Source organism: Lactuca saligna, chromosome 5 (genome assembly GCF_052625555.1).
Source record: "Lactuca saligna cultivar CGN05327 chromosome 5, ASM5262555v1, whole genome shotgun sequence".
Taxonomy (NCBI): Eukaryota; Viridiplantae; Streptophyta; class Magnoliopsida; order Asterales; family Asteraceae; genus Lactuca; species Lactuca saligna.
Window position 1 is genome coordinate 307,960,426 of NC_136421.1, and position 22,296 is coordinate 307,982,721.

The following is a 22,296-nucleotide window of genomic DNA, read 5'->3' on the forward strand; positions in this document are numbered from 1 at the left end:
GATAATTATATAAATATGTATTTTAAAATTTATCAAATCCTAATATATATATATATATATATATATATATATATATATATATATATATATATATATATATATATATATATATATATGTTCAGGTTCATTTGAAACCATTCTAGATTTGTGCGACCGTGAGACCAAATCTAAAAATAATTTTAAAATGCAAAATAAATGGAAATATCCAAAAATTCTTTTTTTAAATATTATTTTCGGAACTTGAATTAACTAAAAAAATAAAAAAATGAATACAAAAAATTCCGTTTTTTTTTTTTTGAAAAATACGTGAAATATTCTAAATAGAATATTACACTGACATATTCTAAAAAATAATTTTAAAATGCAAAATAAATTGAAAAATCTAAAAATTCTTTTTTTAAATATTATTTTCGGAACTTGAATTAACTAAAATAAATAAAAAATCTATTTTTTTTGAAAAATACCTGAAATATTCTAAATAGAATATTACATTGTACATATTCTAAAAATAATTTTAAAATGCAAAATAAATGGAAAAATCAAAAAATTTTCTTTTTAAATATTATTTTCGGAACATAAATTAACTAAAAAAAATAAAAAATAAATAAAAAAATATGTCTCACGGTCTCACAAAATATAGGTGGTCTCAAATGAACATAACCCTATATATATATATATATATATATATATATATATATATATATATATATATATATATATATATGTATGTATGTATGTATATATATATATATATATATATATATATATATATATATATATATATATATATATATATTTACTATCTTATAAAAGAAATTTAACTATTTCTAAAAATAGATTGATTATAATAATAATATTTTTTTAAGACGTTCAAATGATGAAGCTGATAGTACAAGTAACAATTAATAAAATAATATTAAATTTTAACCACATTTTGAATTCAAATATTTATCATCAAATATCCTTAAATTTCTCAACAATTTGATATGGTTCCCTCAAATCCCGGATTCATTCAAATTTTGAACCCTTTTAGATATCCTTAAATTTAGTATGTTGATTCAAATATCCCTCCAATCGCATATACCTCTTTGTTCCCTCCTCTGCTATAAACCCACCGTCTAGGAACAAAAAATGACTTCATCTCCCAAATAACACCATAGTTTGATTATTTTTTCTTCGAAATGTACTTTCTTTTGTAATATAACATTTTTGTAGAGGAAACATATTACCGAAAGAATTTACACGCCCCGCCGCTTTGCGCGTGTACGCTGCTAGTATATATATATATATATATATATATATATATATATATATATATATATATATATATATATATATATATATATATATAGAAATTAAGGTTATGTTAGTATGTAGCACACATTTTTGTGGGCAATTTTAGTAATGTGTTTGCGTGGTTTGTCTTTATGTAATTTTCAGAAGCAACAACAAATAATTAGACTCAAAAAAATATATCAAACATAATATGTAATAATATATTATCTTTTGAGTTAATTACAAAAAACATAACATCACGGGAATTGATCAATATATTATCCAAATGGAATTAATACTTTGTAATATAATAATAGTTTAGAAATTTCATTGAAGTTTGATAGTTTTGAGTTTATACGGGGATGCAATTAAATCAACAAAATGCATTATATAGTAAAATAATAGAAGAATACCATATACAATCCGTGTAAGAGGGAAAGAGGGAAATATGTTATTGAGACCATTTGCATATCATTTATATATAAGGCAATAGGTGAATTTTATTGATATTTAAATTAGTTACAAGAATAGGAGTTGTGAATGAACCCGAAATGAACATACCGATATTGTTATTATGTAATGTCTGACTAAAATTCGTTATGGTTATGGAAGACTAAAGGAAGTTCGAAAATTATGGAGAATTGTCTAAAAGTGATGACTTGTAAGATCTTACGAACTGTTATGTGGAAGCGGAAAGTCTTACCTTGATGCAGCCTTTGCGTTTGTGAGTTGTTTATCCAAGAAAAAAAAATATTAAAACAGATTATAAACGCCTTAATAACCGTATAGCAGTTACAAGAATTTTCTAAAAAACCACTTTTCAGTTACTAAATCCCTGTGTAATGGTGCCGACTGTAATTATTCTTCTCTAACATATTAATAGCGGTTATCATGTAAATTTAGTGTTACTCATACAAGGTATCTGGGGTATTTTTTCATTTTTGAGATAAGGGTACTTCGGTAATTTTTGTATTTTATGCTGTTTAAAAAAGAAAAAGTATCAATTTATTATGTTATTACATTTTCGCATTTTATAAAAGTGTATATTGTTATTATATTACCGCTTTTATTAAGTAATCTACTGTTAGTGACATATATATATTACAAACCTTTTATTTATGTAATTCTAGAATTATCGCATTTTATAATAATTATATATGATGCAGGTGTGCTCTAATCTTTATTTTTCTATTAATATTTATAAGTTACTTATGAAATTTTTTTGCGAGAGTTTATATTTTCAATTTAGGTTATGTAAAAAAAAAATCTGGACTTTTTTGTTATAAAAGGACTGTAACACATAATTCGTGCACTTCAGTATAGTTCAACATCAATGAAAAGTTTTTTTCACTTTGTAAATTTATTCAATGAAATAAACTTTACATAAAAAAAAACAAAAAAAAACAAAACAGTGCTAGATAAAGCTTCATAAATAAAGTCATTGTCTATGATTAGTTACTTGTGTCCATGCCAAATAAATGGACAGATAAAAATTTTCATTGATTTGATTTTAAATCTTCAATTATGTTGTTGGGTACATTCCTGAATTCATATACCATCAAAGGTGAGATAGTTGTGTAATCATTTGTGTTTTAATTCCAGATTGTTCATTTGAAGAATCCTGTTCCATTGTTTGTATTCTTTCCCTCCAAAAATCCTTGAAACTCCACATGACTATTATTGTCATAAAGTCATGATATGATCTTATTGGAAAAAAGAACGTTTATCTTTTATTTTGGTGAACATGAAATATCTTCTTACGGATAAGCAAGAAATTATATTTGAAAACTGAAGTGAATGCTTCTTATTAAGGTTATTTTGGGTGATTTGTGCACGTTTTGATCAGTTTCTGCAAATTTTTCCTGACTGAATATTGAATTGAATTGCAAAGAGAGAAAAAGGAGGCAGTTGGATGCGAAGTAGAAGTCACATAATGAAGACCGGAGAACTGGAATGATGAGATCCCTCATATTAACTCCATTTGACTTGAAATTTGAAACACAATGTGTATTACCATATTAGAAGGTGTGGGTATTGTTTTTTGTTCTTTAGATAATTCTAAGAGGGATAGAATTAATAATTTTGGGAAAAAGGACCAAAATGCGCTTTTATCCAAAAATCACCAAAACCCAATCAAACACCATTCATTCAAGTCATTCAACATTCTAATAAGGATTTAATTATACAATAAACATGAAGTGATAATGATTCAACATTCTGATTTCTATTATAATCTATTAATCTAATTCAACAATCAATCAGATTTAAGAAATTCAACATGAAGTCACTATTTATTAACTGAATTCTGATAAAGTGAATAAGTGAAGACTGAAAGAAATGAAAGAATGGTTTAAAATTAAGTAAACCTGGTATGTGTTTGCGTCTTTTCCCACTCCACACATGTGCAAACCAGAAGAACAAAAATAAAATGATACGAAAAATATTTATATAAACTAAATTTGTTTTACCATTTTTTTCTGACCCGATTGACATTATTTTTTACCAATAAAAACTAAATTCCTTGAAATAAAAAATGACTTAAATGTCAGGTTGTTGATGCACTGTAACCATTAGAAGGGTTTGTTGACAATTTAACTCCAACTCCAATAGCAACACCATCTATATCACTGTTTATAATCCCTATAAATAATCATATCAATTAGTAAAAACCGATTGAAAAACCCTTTTTAAGTTCAGAATTTAATGTTGCAAATAAAAAGGTCACGACTCAACTCATTTACTGTAAAAAATCACATTGATTTGTAACGTGTATAAAAAGCGAGGTATTGGAGTTTCGATGAAATGTAATATATTAGATGCTGATACTGCAGTATGTAAGTATACATACATACTTAAGCACATTCAATGTTTTGACCAACTCTAAATCTTGATCTTACTTGGTTGATACCTTTGTGCTTGTCACAATTACCTTTTGATGTTGTATACCACTTTTCTTGGTACATGCATGCCCCTGCAAGCTTTACAATTCACTATCCTGAATATGTACAAAAGTTGTTGAATATGTACACTGATTTACATTAACATTCCACAATATAAATACATGTAAAATAATAACAAAGGTTTGAATTGAAGTGCTACCATAAGTATTGTAAACATTGCTGGTGTACCTTCCTTATTATTTTGTAACTTCTTGAATTTTTGGCATGATATTTGACCTGCAAAGTTAAACTCAAATTTTCATTAATAGCCTATTGTTTGTTAAAAATTGTAAGTTGTTACAAAAATTGTAACTTGTTGTTTGGATGTAGGAACATACATTTGGTTGGCATATTGTAAGACTTCCCGATATACAATATTTTTAGTTTTACAGGGTTGGGTATTGCATGATTTCTCTGTAGTTTATAGAAACCGTGTTTAGTGACTATTGAAATTTGGAGTTTGAATGAACACAACTGATAACAAACCAATAAAACTGTCGTAAAGATGATGGTTTGGTCATAAATTGGAGTCATGAAAAATTATAATTATTTTTAACACTTGATTTAGGGAAAATAAAATCAATGTACTTTACTTTGACACCAAGGAAGAATCGTTTTGTAGATGATTCAGAGCATACCCATGTTGAACATCATCAATTCCATTTGAAAAATATCCACAGGTTGAACATAATTAATTTCATATGAAAAATAGATAAGAAAAAGATCAAAGCCCAAAAACTTTATGCAAAAAACAAACTAAATTATCAAACATACATTAAAAGAGTGGTTCTCCCACAACGTGAAGATGAAAGAAATACTCAGATTGAAACATACCTAAATATAAAAATCTTTAGGAGCCATAATACAGAATGCCCATTGATTTTGTTACTGATGTATAAGCCCTATAATAATCCAAAATTTCTAGGAGAAATCCAATTTCACTATAAACGGGAATAGTAAATCGATTTTTAGAGAAAGACATCGGGAGACTAAAAAAGAGGCAAAGAGAAAAGAAGGGATAATCGTTGAGAAAATAATTAAACACCTTAGATGGTAATCTGCAAATAAATTGCCTTTCTAGGATTAGGGTAAAATTTGGGTGTGTTGTTGAAGAGCAAAAGCGAGTATATCCAAAATTAGAACTCAAAATTTTAAAAACACATACCTGAGAAACAAGAGTGCCTCCAAAACGGGTGTTCTAATCCAATATAATGGCCATTTGACTATTCTAGCGTGCTTAGAACAAACAAATGCGCTGTAAACGGAAGGAGAAAATAAGGGTTTATATAGAAGTTGAGGCGTTGGAGGAGATACGATGATAAGGTGGATTAAATCGACGAAGTGATACGTTGCATCATTCAGGTTGGGTTACGTGGAGGTATTAGAACAATGTGAGATGGTTCTAGGCGGCACCATAAAAATACGAATTATATATGATGAAACAAAAATGAAATCGACTTTTTACCTACATCGCTAATCAATCGATGCGTCGAAGATGAGGCGTTATGGATCAAATTTGATGTCCCTGGCATTGATCAGAATATAGGGTACGTCTGTCGTTGTACGTTGCGCTCGTTCGAAAAATAGGATACGTGGCACGAAGGAAACCCTCCAAATTTGATTTTGGAGAAAGGAGAAAAACAAGGTTTTTATATATAATAATAATGATATATATATATATATATATATATATATATATATATATATATATATATAAATTAAAGACACCCTTTCGTGAATAAATTTTATTTAACATCAACTTGAACAAAATATAGTAAAAGTGAGTTTATTATGGTTTCGGTTTAGGAATTGCTTTGTTTGTATACTTATGTTTCAAGTTTGTATTTATTGGTTGATTTCATATTTGTAGAAATCTGGATTTTAATCAAAACTTAGTTGTTACATTGTTCGATTTTCATTAGAAAACTTGTACTACAATTGAAAGTCTAAGGTTAGGGACTTAAGCACAAAGTACATGAAAGTTTACAATTTCAGTTTTTAAAGTTTGATTTATTTTCTTGAACAAGTTGAACAAATTGGTCGAATAAACTTTTCATTAAAGTGTAGGGACTTAAGCAAAAAGTATATGAAACTATACAATTTCAGTTTTTAAAGTTTGATTTAATTTCTTGAACAATTGGAACGAATTAGTCAAATATATTATTTCATTAAAGTTTAGGGACTTAAGCACAATGTATAGGAAACTTTACAACTTCAATTTTTAAAGTTTGATTTACTTTCTTGAACGATTTGAACTAGTTAGTTAATAAAACTTATATTGAAGTTTGAGACTAATACATATGTACAAAATTCTAAACTTGATAATTACAAGAATCTTTATCTGAGATCGATACTCTTCATTCACTAAGAATATGAAAACTTAGTACAATCCATCTATGTTATAACCGTTAATCATTGTGGAACATGGAACTTATTTGTATAGATCTGTACTGGTTGACAACCCCGCATGTGGTTGCTAGCTACAGCCTTTGTCTGATGAGATAAAACGGATGTAATTGTGCTTACTCTTCTTATTTCACGACGTTGATGAAGTGTTAGTTATGGTCTAGGCACCTCTATTCACAGCGCCTTACATAGGCTTTCTCGTTCGTAGTGTCAGTTATAGAATCATTATAAAACCCTGAAAATTCATTATAGAACGTGTAGGAATAAAATGAGAACAATTTATTTAAATGGTTAGGTTTCAAAGATTTATTTAATCAAACAAATAAATCCTTAACCCGACACGACATTTTATCGAATTATAGCTTAGGTTAATAAGTTATGTAGATAAACAAAACTATTTTACATGTATAGGTTTAGAAGGGTAGAACATGTTACACTTTACATTTTTATAATTCATTAGTCTAATCACACTCTTGATTATAAAAACACTTGAATTCAAAGTTATAAATACAAATATTTTACTTGGATATGTTTTACAATGGTAAAACAGATTGCATTTGACACTTTTATAATTCATGAGTCTAAAAACATTTTTGGTTATAAAAACATACAAAGTCAAAACCTATAAAGCTCATAAACATTATTGTTGATGTACTGTTTGTAAACATCTGTATCTTCAGGAACTTAAGAACTAGAAGACACACCCTGTGTTTCATGGATTTATGCATTTCCCTGTTTAAATGATTGGCCAATATGTTAGGTTTTTTGTTTCATTTGACTTAAGTTTGTACAACTTATTCTAGTATTTATCGTCTGTTAGATTAACGACAATGTAATTCTTCGTACCAAATTTATGGAAGAATGTAATATTTGTATTATTCAATATATGTTATTTAACTATGATCCAACGTTTACGTCGCAACCCCGGCGTTTCTGCCGATGGTCAAGGTGTGACAGACAGGTTGAACACGATTTGACATATTTAAGAAATTCAGAAAACAAATAGTAGAACTTTACACATGTTAAATATGTTACATTACCCCTCGATTATTATTCAAGTTTTATAAGAAAATACAACTACATATATATCTTAGACCTTGTTTGATAAGCCTCTTATTGGGTTCAGTAGGAAGTCAGGTCTGACTCAGCCCAAGTCAGCTCATTTCATACCTCCAGTTGATTCATCTTACTCGATACATACATCTTTGATCCGGTCCTCCTAATATAGCATTGTACTGGAAAAAAAACCTCACTTTCCTTTCTTTCAAAATACGTTACTTCTAAAAAATAGCTTATCTACGTCAATAATCAATATTGCTTCTTCGTCATCGACCATCATCATCATCGTGCTTGTTCTTCATCCATTTGGCTTGTTCTTCTCCATTGGCACTACTTATCCAATATGGAAAAAATCAACACTCCAAAGGAGACAAACAAATAGGAGCATAAGCCATCTTCATCGTCTTATTTTGTATTCCATCACACCTATCTAAAGATTTCGTTGATGATCAATCCCAAATCTGAGATCAAACTCACTGGTAAGTAATTTCAAATTATTGTTTCTAGTACGTGTTGTTGAAGGATATTATTTATAGTACATGTTACTGAATCAATCTGATTTCCTTTAAGTAAATTTCGCTTAAAAATGATTGCAAGAAATGAACACAAGATGATTGATAAAATGTCTGAGACAAGTGTCTCAATTTTGAGTTTCCTGATACTTATTGATGTTGCTTTACTCATAATAGTTTAAAGTTATTTACTATTGTAGAATGCTTTGAGTTATTTCCAAAAGCTAAATCATGTTTTATAGAAGGATTTAGGTTGTTTTCTATAGCTATATCCTGCTTTAATTGATGACACTTGAATCTTTCCTTAAATACTCTTGTACACCATGTTCTCAAGTTTTTTTGAAGAAGGAAATGAGAGGAAATGAAGGGAAATGTGTGTTCTTGAGTTTTTTTAAGGAGAGGATGGAGGGAAATGAGAGGAAATAGGTGTTATTGAGTTTTTTTAAGGAGTGGAAGGGAAGGAAAGGAAATGATGGGTGTTGTCGAGTTTTATTTAAGAAAGGAAATGGAAAATGAAGAGATTGGGAGGGTTATTTTCTAAGATTGCGTTCCTTCCATTTTTGGGATGATTGGGAGCAAAATGAAGAGAAAAAAATGAAAATGAAAGGAAGGGGAAGTCCTTCCCATTTCCTCTCCTTTCTTTTCCTTCCCACCCCTTTCCTTCCTAAAAAAAACAATCAGGTGGTAGGAATTGTTAGCTTATGGTGACGGTGACAATCTTGAAGGAATTGTTATCTAAATGGTGCCAAAATTTTAATTGTTCATTGATTAATTGTTAGGGTTTGCTAGTTTTGTTCCGTCATCCATTTCTTGTTAATTATTATTTATCACGAACAAGTATTTAAAATGTTGAAAATCTAAATTCTAACTACTAAGATTTTTATTTTTATTTTAGACTAAACTGCAAATTTGGTTCCTCTGGTTATCAAAAAAATGTGGATGGAGTCCAAAATCTTTTCAACTTGCACCACTGATCCAAAATCGAATCTTTTTTGTGGATGTGGTCCCTGTCAAACTTAAAAAGACTACTATACCCTTCTATTTTGTTTTTTTATACATTTTTTATATTTATGTCTTTATTTTACTATTTTGATAATTAAAAAAATAAAAATAAAAACCCACCATACCCCCCGTTCCACCGCACCCCTCTCTTTATATCTTTCTCTCTTTTACACATAGTCACACACATACAACTCCTTCAAGACATCATCTTCTCCAAACATCCCAAATCAATGAACAAAAACCTGAATCAAGCCACAGAAACCCCTTTTCTTCTTCAACTGGGTTTACAAACCCAAAGCTTGAAACCTCATGGACCCAAGAACAAAATGATTTAAATATAGCTAATAAAGAGCTTCCATAGAAAGATCACTCGCCCACTGGAGCTTCTTTTTCGATGTTGGTATTCGATGGTTAGGTTTTCCTCTTGAAGTTTGTGTGGCTCATTGTAAAACCACAAAGAAGGGGTGATGAGTTCAACAGACGAGCATAGACGGACACCTATTTCAAATTTTGAATGATGAACACACACAGACACACAATCGTCTCTATGTCATAGGTTCGGTGGGATTTCTGAAAGCTATGTAATTTCTGAGATTGAGCCCACAAAGAAGTATGCAGTGATTGCTTTAATCCTAATTATCCCACAAAGGAACAAAATTTGATTCCCATATACATGGCTTTCTACAAAAAAAATAAAATAAAATAAAATAAAAAAAAATCTAAAACTTAATTTGATGAGAAATTTGAGTTTTTTTACTAGATTGGGAGGAAGATGTGAAAAATCTGGGGGTAATGAGGTTTTCAGTTGGAAATAGAACACAAATAGTAATGTGTATGTTTCGTAAATTATGGGTGTGCTTAGTAATTATGTATACATGGTGAATGAAATAAACAAGACAAAAGAAGGTGAAGGTGAAGGTGAAGCTGGGTCTAAACCCGATTAGGTTCGTAGTGTTCATGTTCATCGAGAGATGCAATGCATTAGGGGATATGTCATGGTTTTAAACAATGGGATGTATAGATGTGTAATCGTCATAACTTTTTGGTGGTTGAATGTCGTCAACGGGTATGGTCGTCAGAGAAGACAACGTCTGGGAAACTTCCGACAGAGCAACCACATGGGATCAGATGAAATCAAGCTCATTCCAATGGTGGTGATCAGAGGATTGTGTCTAGAGAGAGAGAAGGGGAGGGAGGGAGGGAGGGGGAGAGAAAGAGAGAGAGAGAGAGAGAGAGAGAGAGAGAGAGAGAGAGACCAGTAGATGATGACTTAAGTGGGTGGGTAGGCCTATTTCTTGTTTTCTTAATTATATAAATATTAATAAAATGAAGAGATAATATAAAATGAAATTAAAAGGGCATAACAGTCATTTCAAGTTAAACAGGGACCAAAACCACAAAAAAATTTCTATTTTGGACTATCCATGCAAGTTGAAAACTTTTTGGACCTCATCCACATTTTTTTGATAACCACAATGACCAAATTTGCAGTTTAGTCTTTATTTTAAGGTAGATATAATTCAAGTTAAATATCTATGCAAATTATTATGTTCTATTTGAATTTCGATATATTTATATTTATATTAAAAGTGATTTATGTTTAATTTGGATCCGTATATGATATTTTATATTTATTTAGCTAACTCTTTTCAGATATTTTATTAAACAACTGCATTTTATCTAATACAAAATTAAACAAAAAGGTAAAATGTTAGTTTCATCATATAAGATAACCATGCAAAATGCAAAAATATAATCAAATAACATGGTTTCGATAGGAAACAGATTCAATCAGAACTTCCAACAGATATACATTCCTGACTCAATAAGAAGTATCAAATGACTCTTTAAACGGGTTGGCGAACTAAAATTTCAAAAACATTACAATTTTATTAATTAAAGGTGTTGAAAATCTCCCTAACGTATTAATTATTGAGTTGGATTTAGGTTGAGTTGCTTTTTGTCGAATTCAAATTAAACTCAGTAATCAAAATGTTTTTTTTTCTCTTTGATATTTTATTAACTTAGCGATACCATATTATTTACAACATTTTATTGTAAAAAGACTTTACCTCTTTTAATAATAAATATATTTTATATTTATTCTACCCAACAGTATTCGGTATTATCCTTTCTTTTTTAGTGCGAAGGTTAAAGTACTGTTATAGAATAATTTAGGAGTAAAGAAATATATATATTTAAAATAAATATTATAATTTTTAGAAGAATATAAAAAAGAATTAATTTCCTCATTTGCACATGGTTAAGTACAAATGTACAATTAACGAAGACGGTGCATATCTAATCTTTAAAATATTCTACTATCATTTATCACATAAACATCTTTTTAATACAATTACCAAAAAATAAAAATTGTTATATAATCCTACTTTTTAAAATTTGAACTATTCGATCGGACTTGAAAACATGTATACCTCAAATAAGTGATGAAGTCCAAAAGTTACTCACCAGAAAATTAGTATTTTATTTCTTAAAATCTGATTAATTAAATATAGAAAAACAACTATTAAAAATGGAAATTGAAGGACTATGAAAAACTAGTCATGAAGACGTCAAATCACAATAATTAAATCTGTAACATGTCTATAAGGGACAAAGGTTGCAAAAATCAAAACTATTGGATATGTTTATAAGCATCGACACTTGTACATTACAACATTATAGAGCATAGTCAAAATCAATATCATTGTAAATGTAAGAACTGGGCCAATTGGGTCGGGTTTACAATGCCAGGTATGTGTGCTCCATTTTTCCCCTTGAGAAGAGCCGATAACTCAGCGTAGCTTTCGAACTTTCTTTTCTCACCCGGCTTCGGCTTTGGCTCCGGCTCGGCTGTCTTTCCTTTGTGGTTAAAAGACGGTTGTCTCATCGGCTTTCTAAGATCGACTGAATGAGCCGTGGCAGAAACTGGCATTGAGCCGCTTCGAGCCGGGTCCCATGGCTGGCCAAACAGCGTGCCTTTCGTGAGGAACTCATGAGCCAGGTAACCAGCCAGGAGTTTGTTATCGGTTGGAGCTCGATGGGTGGGTTTATACGGTGGCGCGGCGCGAGGGATGAGAGGCTTGGCTAACTTTGGTATCATTGTTGACGGCTTGAGAAAATCAAAGGCTTCATCTCTCTTTTTTGGCTTATTTGAAGCCAAGGGAGTTAATTGTCTAGGCGTGTGGCTCATTGTAGCTTGCATGAGCGTCTGCCACGTCAGCGACTATACCGTATCCGAACTTTACGAAAATGCCCCCAATTTGACGGATTAAAAAACGACAACCAAATGAGATATCCAGGGGTAAAGTCGTAATTTACCACCATAAATTAATTGGGAAAATTTCGGATCGGAATAAAGAAATTAGAATTTATAAGACAAAATCAAGTGGATCTGCGACCTAATCGGAACACGGTGGAGGACGGCGTATGAGGCGGAGGAAGGAGGGAAGGAGGGCAGAGAAAGAAAGATAGGGGAATAAAGGTGTGGGGAAGTGTGGGATGTGGTGGGTTCTTTATATAGGGGGGTGATCGAGATATGACCCTGAATTTGTCAACAATTACAGATAAAACCGGAAGCTTTATAAAAAGACAAAAATGCCCAGAGTGAATATTTTCAGTTTGACCCCTTGGAAATTGATTATTGTTAGTGTGCCCCTGCTGGGAGGGCCTTGAGGAATGTTTCTGTAAGGATATAGGGGCTGATTCAAATTAATACTATGGATTGAGGGTGAGCTCATAAATAAACCATATTTAAACTTTTGTTACGGTTTTATGGGGGATAATAATTAAGAATTCATTTTCTTCCAACTGGTTAATTACAAATAAAAAATAAAAATAAAAGAGTTAATTATAAAAATACATAAACATGAGGACGCTTTATAATAGATTGATCATAATCTATACATTTATGACAAAATATTATTTATTCTTATAGGCTTTTGCGATTTGTAGAAAAATTAAATGGCTCCCGTTTTCTAACAATTTTGTTTTGTTTTTTATATTATTTTTCAAAAACTATTTGAAACAAGCCCGATTGTTAGCTGTCGAGTAATATAACATTCACAAAATTAATAGGTTTTTTTTGGTAAGCAAGTGTTCTACTATTAACGTGATTATGTATATAGATCACATATTTCGGATATTTCACATATTGTTTTTGAAATAGTATATTTTAGGGTCTTTTTAAAGTTAAAAGTGTATCATTTAACGAACGATGGATCCCCTTTAGGCGGGGTAAACAGTCGACGGTATCGCCAGTACCACCATGGTGACGATTCCAAGTTGGTGGAGGTATCGCATCTTCTTCTCATCTTTAATCATTTTGATTGAAAATTAACAAGTTAAAGAAATATAACGGTTAGAGTTTCATATTATTATCAAAGAGGAGTACGAATACAATGAAAAGGAAATACATAATATATAGATTAACTAATTAGGGTTTCCTAACTAAAAAGTTCAATCATGAAACCCAATACAAGATAAAGTCCAGAATCTTACTAGCTAACATCCTCCCTTAAACTCACAATGTAACAACAATTAGTATTGAGAGTTTGCCAAACGGAAAATGAAATCAATGAGAAGTCAACGACTTCGTAAGAGAGGAAGGAACATAAGAAAGGGAGATAGTGCCATTCTAGAGATGATGTCGTGTGAAATGACAATCAATCTTAAGTGCTTTGTGCGTTCACGAAACACTAATTTTTTTGGCAATCATTATCGCACTCTCGTTGTCACAATACAAAGGGGTAGATTGAGAGATGTTGTAACGACCCAATTTTACCAAATTTTTTTTTTCATTTTTAAGTTAATCAAAACCAATATCATAAACCGTAGTTTTCCAAACACATGTTTTCAAATAACATTCATTACATCATTGCTTTCCATTTTAAAACATCGGAGGGTCCCAATTACATTAAAAGAGAGAGAGAGACAGAGTGCGCGCCATGTCGTACGCCTTTCCCTTGCTCTTGGGCTCAGAAGTACCTGAAACAAATCAACAACATGTAAGCGAAATGCTTAGTAAGTTTCCCAGAGCATACCACACACACATTCACATACACATATCTTGTTAGCTAATAAAGCTATAACATGTCACATAAACCATGCAATATAATCCAGCAAAAACACCATGGGCTACCCCACATGGTCTTTACGTAGGACTGTCATGGGCTACCCCGCATGGTCTTACATCCAATGTCATGGGCTACCCCATATGGTCTTTACCTAGGAATACCATGGGCTACCCCATATGGTCTTATATCTAATGCCACGAGCTCCCCCCGGGGTCTTCCATACCAACATAATATCACATAACATATCAATTCATAAACAAATAACACACACATACAATATGATCACATAATGGGCCGACCTTGGTGCCATAGATCCATAGGTATGGCGAGAAGACTCACCTCCAACTACTGAATACAACAACTGCTCTCTTAACAGACCAAAACCACTACTGTTGTACAGTAACAATATTAACCCAAGATTAGGGTTTGATCATGGCTAAACTGAAAACTCAACCCCAAAGTCCTTCCATAATGGCCCAAAAGTCTTCATTGGCTAATGGGCCCCAAAGTCCATGCTCAAAATTTATTAATGGGCCACATGGCCCATCAAAGTCCAACTATAATATTTCGAGTTCGAGACTGATCAGTTGATCCATTAACTCGAAATATGGTCAGGCCCAAAGATAGATTAAGGCCCAAAAGGCTTATGGGCCCAAAACAAGTTCAAGTCCATCAGGGTGCGTACGCCATGCGTACAACCATGGTACGCGCAGCGTACCGGGCTTCTGCACATTACGCGCGGCGTTCTCTAAGCTACGCCCAACGTAGGAACAGATTAAGCACTTTTTCCATTAAATGCTTATTTCTCGATAGATCCACATCCCAAAGTCAGATCTGAGCACATCTTAACGTCCTAGATCATAAAGTTGGCAACTTTATGACCTTGCATGCTTTGAAGGACCTCAAAACCTCTTTTCTCACTCAAGACCTTAAATAAGAGCTCTCAAATCATGCATGGAGTCTTAGCACCCACCAAACTTGTAACTTTATTCATTTAGCATGCATACAAAGCTCAGATTTGGACATCCCAGTCCCTGGAGTTGCTTCACATCCAAGAGAAGGTCTAGATTCAACAAAAGGGGACAAAATGGAAACCTTAACTAGATCTAAAGAACAAGATGGAAAGGTCACGACTTTATACCTCTAGAAGCCTCCCAAGGTGAACTAAGTGCAGAATCTTGAAGCTCCAAGCCACTCCAAGCTTGCTTAGGATCTCCTTCTTCTTGAATGAACTTCACAAAGACCACACAACCCACTCCTTACGCTCAAACTCTTTCTCACAAGGATTTTCAGGTGACGAGGGACGAAAATGAGGCACTAGGGGCGAATAATGTCGGGTCCAAAGGCTTAGAGGCATTATAGGGGACAAGTCCGCACATTAGGGTTTTGCATCCCTGGCGCGAACGCCCAATGTAAATCAAGGTACGCCTCGCGTACCCTGATTCCTCCGCGACCACAATCATGCAGTACGCTAAGCGTACTCTTAGGTATGTCTAGCGTACTTAAGGAACCAAATATGCAAACTTAACATTCCTTAGGGTTTTCAAGGCATACCAGAACTTTGGATGTTACAAATCTCCCCCACTAGAACTAGACTTCGCCCTCGAAGTCCGTGGTTGAAAATAGTTCAGGGTAATGCTCCCGCATATCTTCCTCTGGCTCCCAAGTCTATTCGGAGCCCATTCGGTGCTGTCATTGCACATTCACCAACTTAACTTCCTTGTTTCGGAGTCCCTTCGTCTTCCTGCCTAGTATGGCTATCGGTCTCTCGATGTAGTTCAGGCCCCCATCCACCTGGATATCATCCAAGGATATAACTGCGGTCTCGTCAGCAACACACTTCCGAAGCTGAGAGACGTGGAAGGTGTTTTGAATCTAACTAAGCTCCTCTGGAAGCTCTAGATGATAGGCTACCTTGCCCACCGGGGATGTGATCTTGAACGGGCCTATGAACAGAGGCCCCAACTTGTCTCTCTTACGAAACCTGATAATCCCCTTCCAGGGTGACACCTTCAGCAAAACAAAATCCCCCACCTGGAAATCAAGGTCCGATCACCGTCGATCAGCATAACTCTTCTAATGGCTCTACGCGAGTCGCAACTGATCACACACTTGTTGGATCAACCCGGTGGTTTTGAGTACCACCTCCGTGCTTCCCGTCACCCGATGTCCAACCTCGTCCCAACATACTGGGGTTCTACACCTCCGACCATATAACATCTCAAATGGAGCTCTATCGATACTAGCATGATAACTATTGATGTATGAGAACTCTGCCAGTGGAAGGTACGTATCCCAACTTCCTCTGAAATCCAGCACGCAGGCTCGCAGCATGTCCTCCAATGTCTGGATCGTCCTCTCACTCTGACCGTCCGTCTGGGGGTGATATGATGTACTGAAGTGTATCTGTGTACCCAGTTCCTCGTGGAACTTTCCCCAAAACCTAGATGTAAACTGAACATCCCTATCCAAAATCACCAACACAAGCACCTCGTGCCTAGCCACCACTTCTCGAACATAGATGTCTGCCAACTTTTCTACGGATATACTCTCGGAGATCAGAATGATGTGGGCACTCTTTTTCAGTCTGTCCACGATGACGCATATGTCATCCACCCCCTCGTCTTCATTAGTAGCTTCGTAATGAAGTCCATAGTGATCTCTTCCCACTTCCACATGGGAATGGGTAACGGTTGAACCTTGCCATGAGGCCGCTGGTGCTCGGCCTTGACCTTCCTACAGGTCATGCACCGCTCCACAAACCAAGCGATTTCCCGCTTCATGTAGGGCCACCAATAACTAAGTTTCAAGTCCCTATACATTTTTTTTGCACTGAGATGTATAGAAAACTTGGACTTATGAGCATTCTCTAACAGTCTCTGCCACACTCCCCCTGCCAATGGTACCCACACTCGGCCACACGGAGTCAAAAGGTCGTGGCTATCCTTAACAAACAATGGATACTAACCCCAATTTTCTTTGTTTTCCAGTTCTCCTTCTTCACCCCCTCAACCTGATCCCCTCTGATCATATCCAACAAAGGCAAAATCACCGTCATCCTCATACAAATATCCCTAATCGGGGACCCTGCCGCCTTGCAACTCAAAGCATCGGCCACCACATTGGCCTTCCCTGGATGGTATAGGATCTCGCAATCATAATCATTCAGTACATCCAACCATCTCGTCTATCGCATATTAAGGTTTTGCTGATCCATCAAATACTTTAGACTCTTGTGATCAGTATAGATAATAAACCGTACCCCATACAAATAATGCTGTCAAATCTTGAGGGCGAACACCACCACCCCCAGCTCCAGATCATGCGTAAGGTAATTTGCCTCGTGAGGCTTCAACTACCTCGAGGCATAAGCAACCACATGAACCCACTGCATCAATACTACACCCAACCCTGAAATCGATGCATCACAATATACCACTAAATCATCCAACCCCTCAGGCAGTACTAGGACCAAAGCCTCACATAATTTCTGCTTTAGAGTCTCAAAAGCCCTCTACTGATCCTCATCCCACCGTAAGGTCACATTCTTCTTGGTCAAACGATTCAATGGCATCGCGATCTTGGAGAAATCCTAGATAAATATCCGATAGTAACCCGCTAAACCCAAGAAGCTACAAATCTCTGAGGCGTTCCTCGGTACCTCCCATCGCATCACAGCCTCCATCATCGTTGGGTCAACCGAAATACCTTCTTGATTGATGACATGCCCTAAAAATTGCACTTCTCGCAGCCATAAATCACATTTGGAGAACTTTGCATAAAGCTTCTCTTCCCTCAAAGTCTCCATCACCTCTCTCAAGTGCTGCTCGTGCTGCTCTCTAGTTTTGGAGTAAAACAGGATATCATCAATAAAAATGATCACCGACTGATCCACCATCGGTCTGCATATCCGATTCATGAGATCTATGAATGGTGTTAGGGCATTGGTGAGCCCAAATGGCATCACCACAAACTCATAATGCCCATAATGAGTGCTGAAAGCTGTCTTCGGTATATCCTCATCCCTAATCCTCATATGATGATACCTAAACTGAAGATCAATCTTGGGGAACCAAGATGCACCCTGAAGCTGATCAAATAAATCTTCAATCATTGGCATAGGATAGCGGTTCTTCACCGTCAGCTTGTTCATATCCCTATAATCAATGCACATCCTGTGCGATTCGACTTTTTTTCACGTAAAGAATCGGTGTATGAACCCCCCGGTCTAGCAGCTCCTGAAGCTGCATAGATAACTCTTGCATCTCGGGTGGTGCTAACCGATATGGTGCCTTCGCGATCGGGGTGACACCCGGTACCAAGTCAATACGAAACTCCACTTGCCCCTCCGTAGGCACTCCTGGCAATTCTTGAGGAAATACATCCCGAAATTCTTACACAACCGGCACACTACCCAGATCTGCTACAGCCTCCGCTCTTGTATCTGAAACATAAGCCAAAAATCTTGAGCAACCCTGCTGTAGAAACCTCCTTGCCCTCGCAGTCGAACAGTGGGTCAGTCCCTACGAGGCCCTCTCACCATGAATAACCAACTCTCCCCCACTTGGGGTTTGAACCCGAACCAACTGTCGCTCACAATCGATCGTGGCCTTGTTGGCCCCCAACCAGTCCATCCCAATGATCACCTCGAGTCTTTGCAACGGTATAGCGACTAAATCTACGCGAAACCTCTCACCATGCAGATTCAGGACACAGTCCTAAAATACCCTCGCAGCACTCATAGTGCGGTTATCTGCAATCTCCACCTCGAGCGGGTTATCCAGAGTCCCCGGCGTGTCTCAGAACTTCTTGCTAAGTGCAAGAGACACGAACGATCGAGTAGCACTCGAATCAAAGAAAACATGAGCCGACATACCATTGACCAAAAAGGTCCCTATGCAACACATAATACACACATATAAGCAATTTTCAAGCACAAGATCGAGAAGAATAAACACATACCAGCCACGACGTCTGGTGCTGCCTGAGCCTCCTCGGTAGTCAACTGAAAAGCGCGGCTTCTCACCACTGGAGTTTCCGCCTTGACAGGGCGGCCGTCAGTAATCCTCAGAGTGGCAGGCGCGAGCACTACCACTGGTGCTCCTCCTCCTCCCTGCTACCTCGGACAATCGGCCTTTTTATGGCCTGTGTGATTGTATTGAAAACATATCAAGCCCTTCTTGGGGAAATCCTTACTCATGTGGCCGTGCTGGCCACAAGAGTAACATTCCGATATCCCGGCTGTCCGACAAGCCCCACTATGAAACCTCATGCACTTGGCACACCGGCCCCGACCCTACTGGTCCCTACCCGAAGAATCAGAGGTCTTAGGCTTCTTAGCCTGATCCCCTGCTGTTTGTACTTGCTTAGTCTTCCGCTTCGTGTGGGACTCCAACTCCATCTCCCTCTCACGGGCCTTCTCCACCATCTCGTTCAGGGTTTTACACCCTGTAAAGCTCACAAACTCTCGAATATCGTCCCTCAACATAGCATGATATCGGTTCCGCCTCATCTCCTCATCCGTAGCATACTGAGGAATCAACAAAGCTCGCTCTCGAAACCTGGCGGTGATCTCTGCCACAGTCTCAGTGGTCTGCTATAACCCATGGAACTCCCTCACCAACCGTTGCACCTCAATAGGTGGTGCAAACTCCGCATCGAAACATCGAACAAACTCAGCCCACGACATCTCTACTACACCGCTTTCTCCCACTTGGCTAGTAACCTCTCCCCACTAATCTCGGGCCCTGTCCCTCAGCATACAGGAAGCAAATCCAACCTTTGCCTCCTCCGGGCAAGAACTCGTGCGTTGGACATTCTCAATGTCCGTTACCCAACGTCTGCTCACAATGGAATCCCTCACTCCAGAGAACTCTGGAGCTCCACATGCCTTGAACTCCCGAAACGAGGGAGCTCGGTCTCCACCCTGACTCGCAACAACATCATCCCTGAATTCCCTAAGTCTCTCCTCCATGATCTCCATCATACCCTCCTTGACCGTCCCAAAGATGATTGGGGTAGCGTCAAGAATGCCTCTCGTAACCTTGGTCACAATGAACTCTCGTAGCCTCTCATCAATACCATCAGTAGTACCGCCTGACGCAGCCCCGAATCCATATCCCCCTGTTCCCAACCGTATCACCACCATGCTGAACTGAAATACCATAAATTAAAATGATTAGGATTTATATATATATATATATATATATATATATATATATATATATAGGATCTTCCCACACTGGTCCACCTCGAGGTTGTCAGATCTAGCAAAGCTTCGGGTACAAGTCATGTGCTTCCAGTAGTACGGGCTCAATACTGCCTTCCACGCCTACCTGTATCCTTCCCCACTGCTCTACCTGACAATTTCAATTCATCCAACAACCCAACCATATCCCACAATTACCAAATACATCAGCCTCAGGATGACCTAAGACTTTCTCTACTCATATCAACCAAACCACTCATGACATGCTGCTCTTATGCATGCAAATTATACACAGAAATGATCAAATAGACTTTCGAATAAGAGATTCTACCCTAAGACTCAATCTAACGAGGAAGAGAAAATAAGGCCAATCAATCATTATGAGGCTATAAGCTCCTAACCGTATACAATTTTAATAACATACACTTAGCAGGTTCCATATAATCAACACGGCTCAATATAAGTATTGCATGGTTATTCAAATTGGGAAACTACTTACTTGGCTCGACTGATCACGTGCGTCACACTCTCATCTTTTGGGCTTCTTTTAAATTCCTTTTTAGGTTACTTTTGAAAACATTTATCATCTCCTTAGTTTAAGTCCTGACACACCCGAGGGTGTGCCCAGATCCCTCAAACCAAGGCTCTGATACCAACTTGTAATGACCCAATTTTACCAAGAAAATTTTTCATTTTTAAGTTAATCATAACCAATCTCATCAACCATAGTTTTCCAAACATATGTTTTCAAATAACATTCATTACATCATTGTTTTCCCTTTTAAAACATCAGAGGGTCCCAATTACATTAAGAGAGAGAGTGTGCACGCCATGTCATCACGCCTTTCCTTTGCTCTTGGGCTCAGAAGTACCTGAAACAAATCAACAACTTGTAAGCGAAATGATTAGTGAGTTTCCCAGAGCATACCACACACACATTCACATACACATATCTTGTTAGCTAATAACGCTATAACATGTCACATAAACCATGCAATATAATCCAGCAAAAATGCCATGGGCTACCCCACATGGTCTTTACCTAGGACTGCCATGGGCTACCCCACATGGTCTTACATCCAATGTCATGGGCTACCCCACACGGTCTTTATCTAGGAATACCATAGGCTACCCCACACGGTCTTACATCTAATGCCACGAGCTCCCCCCGGGGTTTTCTATACCAACAAAATATCATATAACATATCAATTCATAAATGAATAACGCACACATACAATATGATCACATAATGGGCCAACCTTGGTGTCGTAGACCCATAGGTATGGCGAGAAGACTCACCTCCAACTGCTGAATACAACAGCTACTCTCTTAACAGACTGAAACCACTACTGCTGTACAGTAACAATATTAACCCAAGATTAGGGTTTGATCATGGCTAAACTGAAAACTCAACCCCAAAGTCCTTCCGTAATGGCCTAAAAGTCTTCCTTGGCTAATCAGCCCCAAAGTCCATGCTCAAAATTTATTAATGGGCCACATGGCCCATCAAGGTCCAACTATAATATTTCGAGTCCAAGACTGATCAGTTGATCCATTAACTCGAAATATGGCCAGGCCTAAACGTAGATTAAGGCCCAAAAGGCTTATGGGCCCAAAACAAGTCCAAGTCCATCAGGGTGCGTACGTCATGCGTACCACCATGGTACGTGCATCGTACCGGGCTTCTGCTCATTACACGCGGCGTTCTCTAAGCTACGCCAACGTAGGAATAGATTAAGCACTTTTTGTTGGGTTATGAGCATTCTAACACTCCTAAGTGTACATGCAACCCTAAATACCTTGGATCTATGTTTTCTCT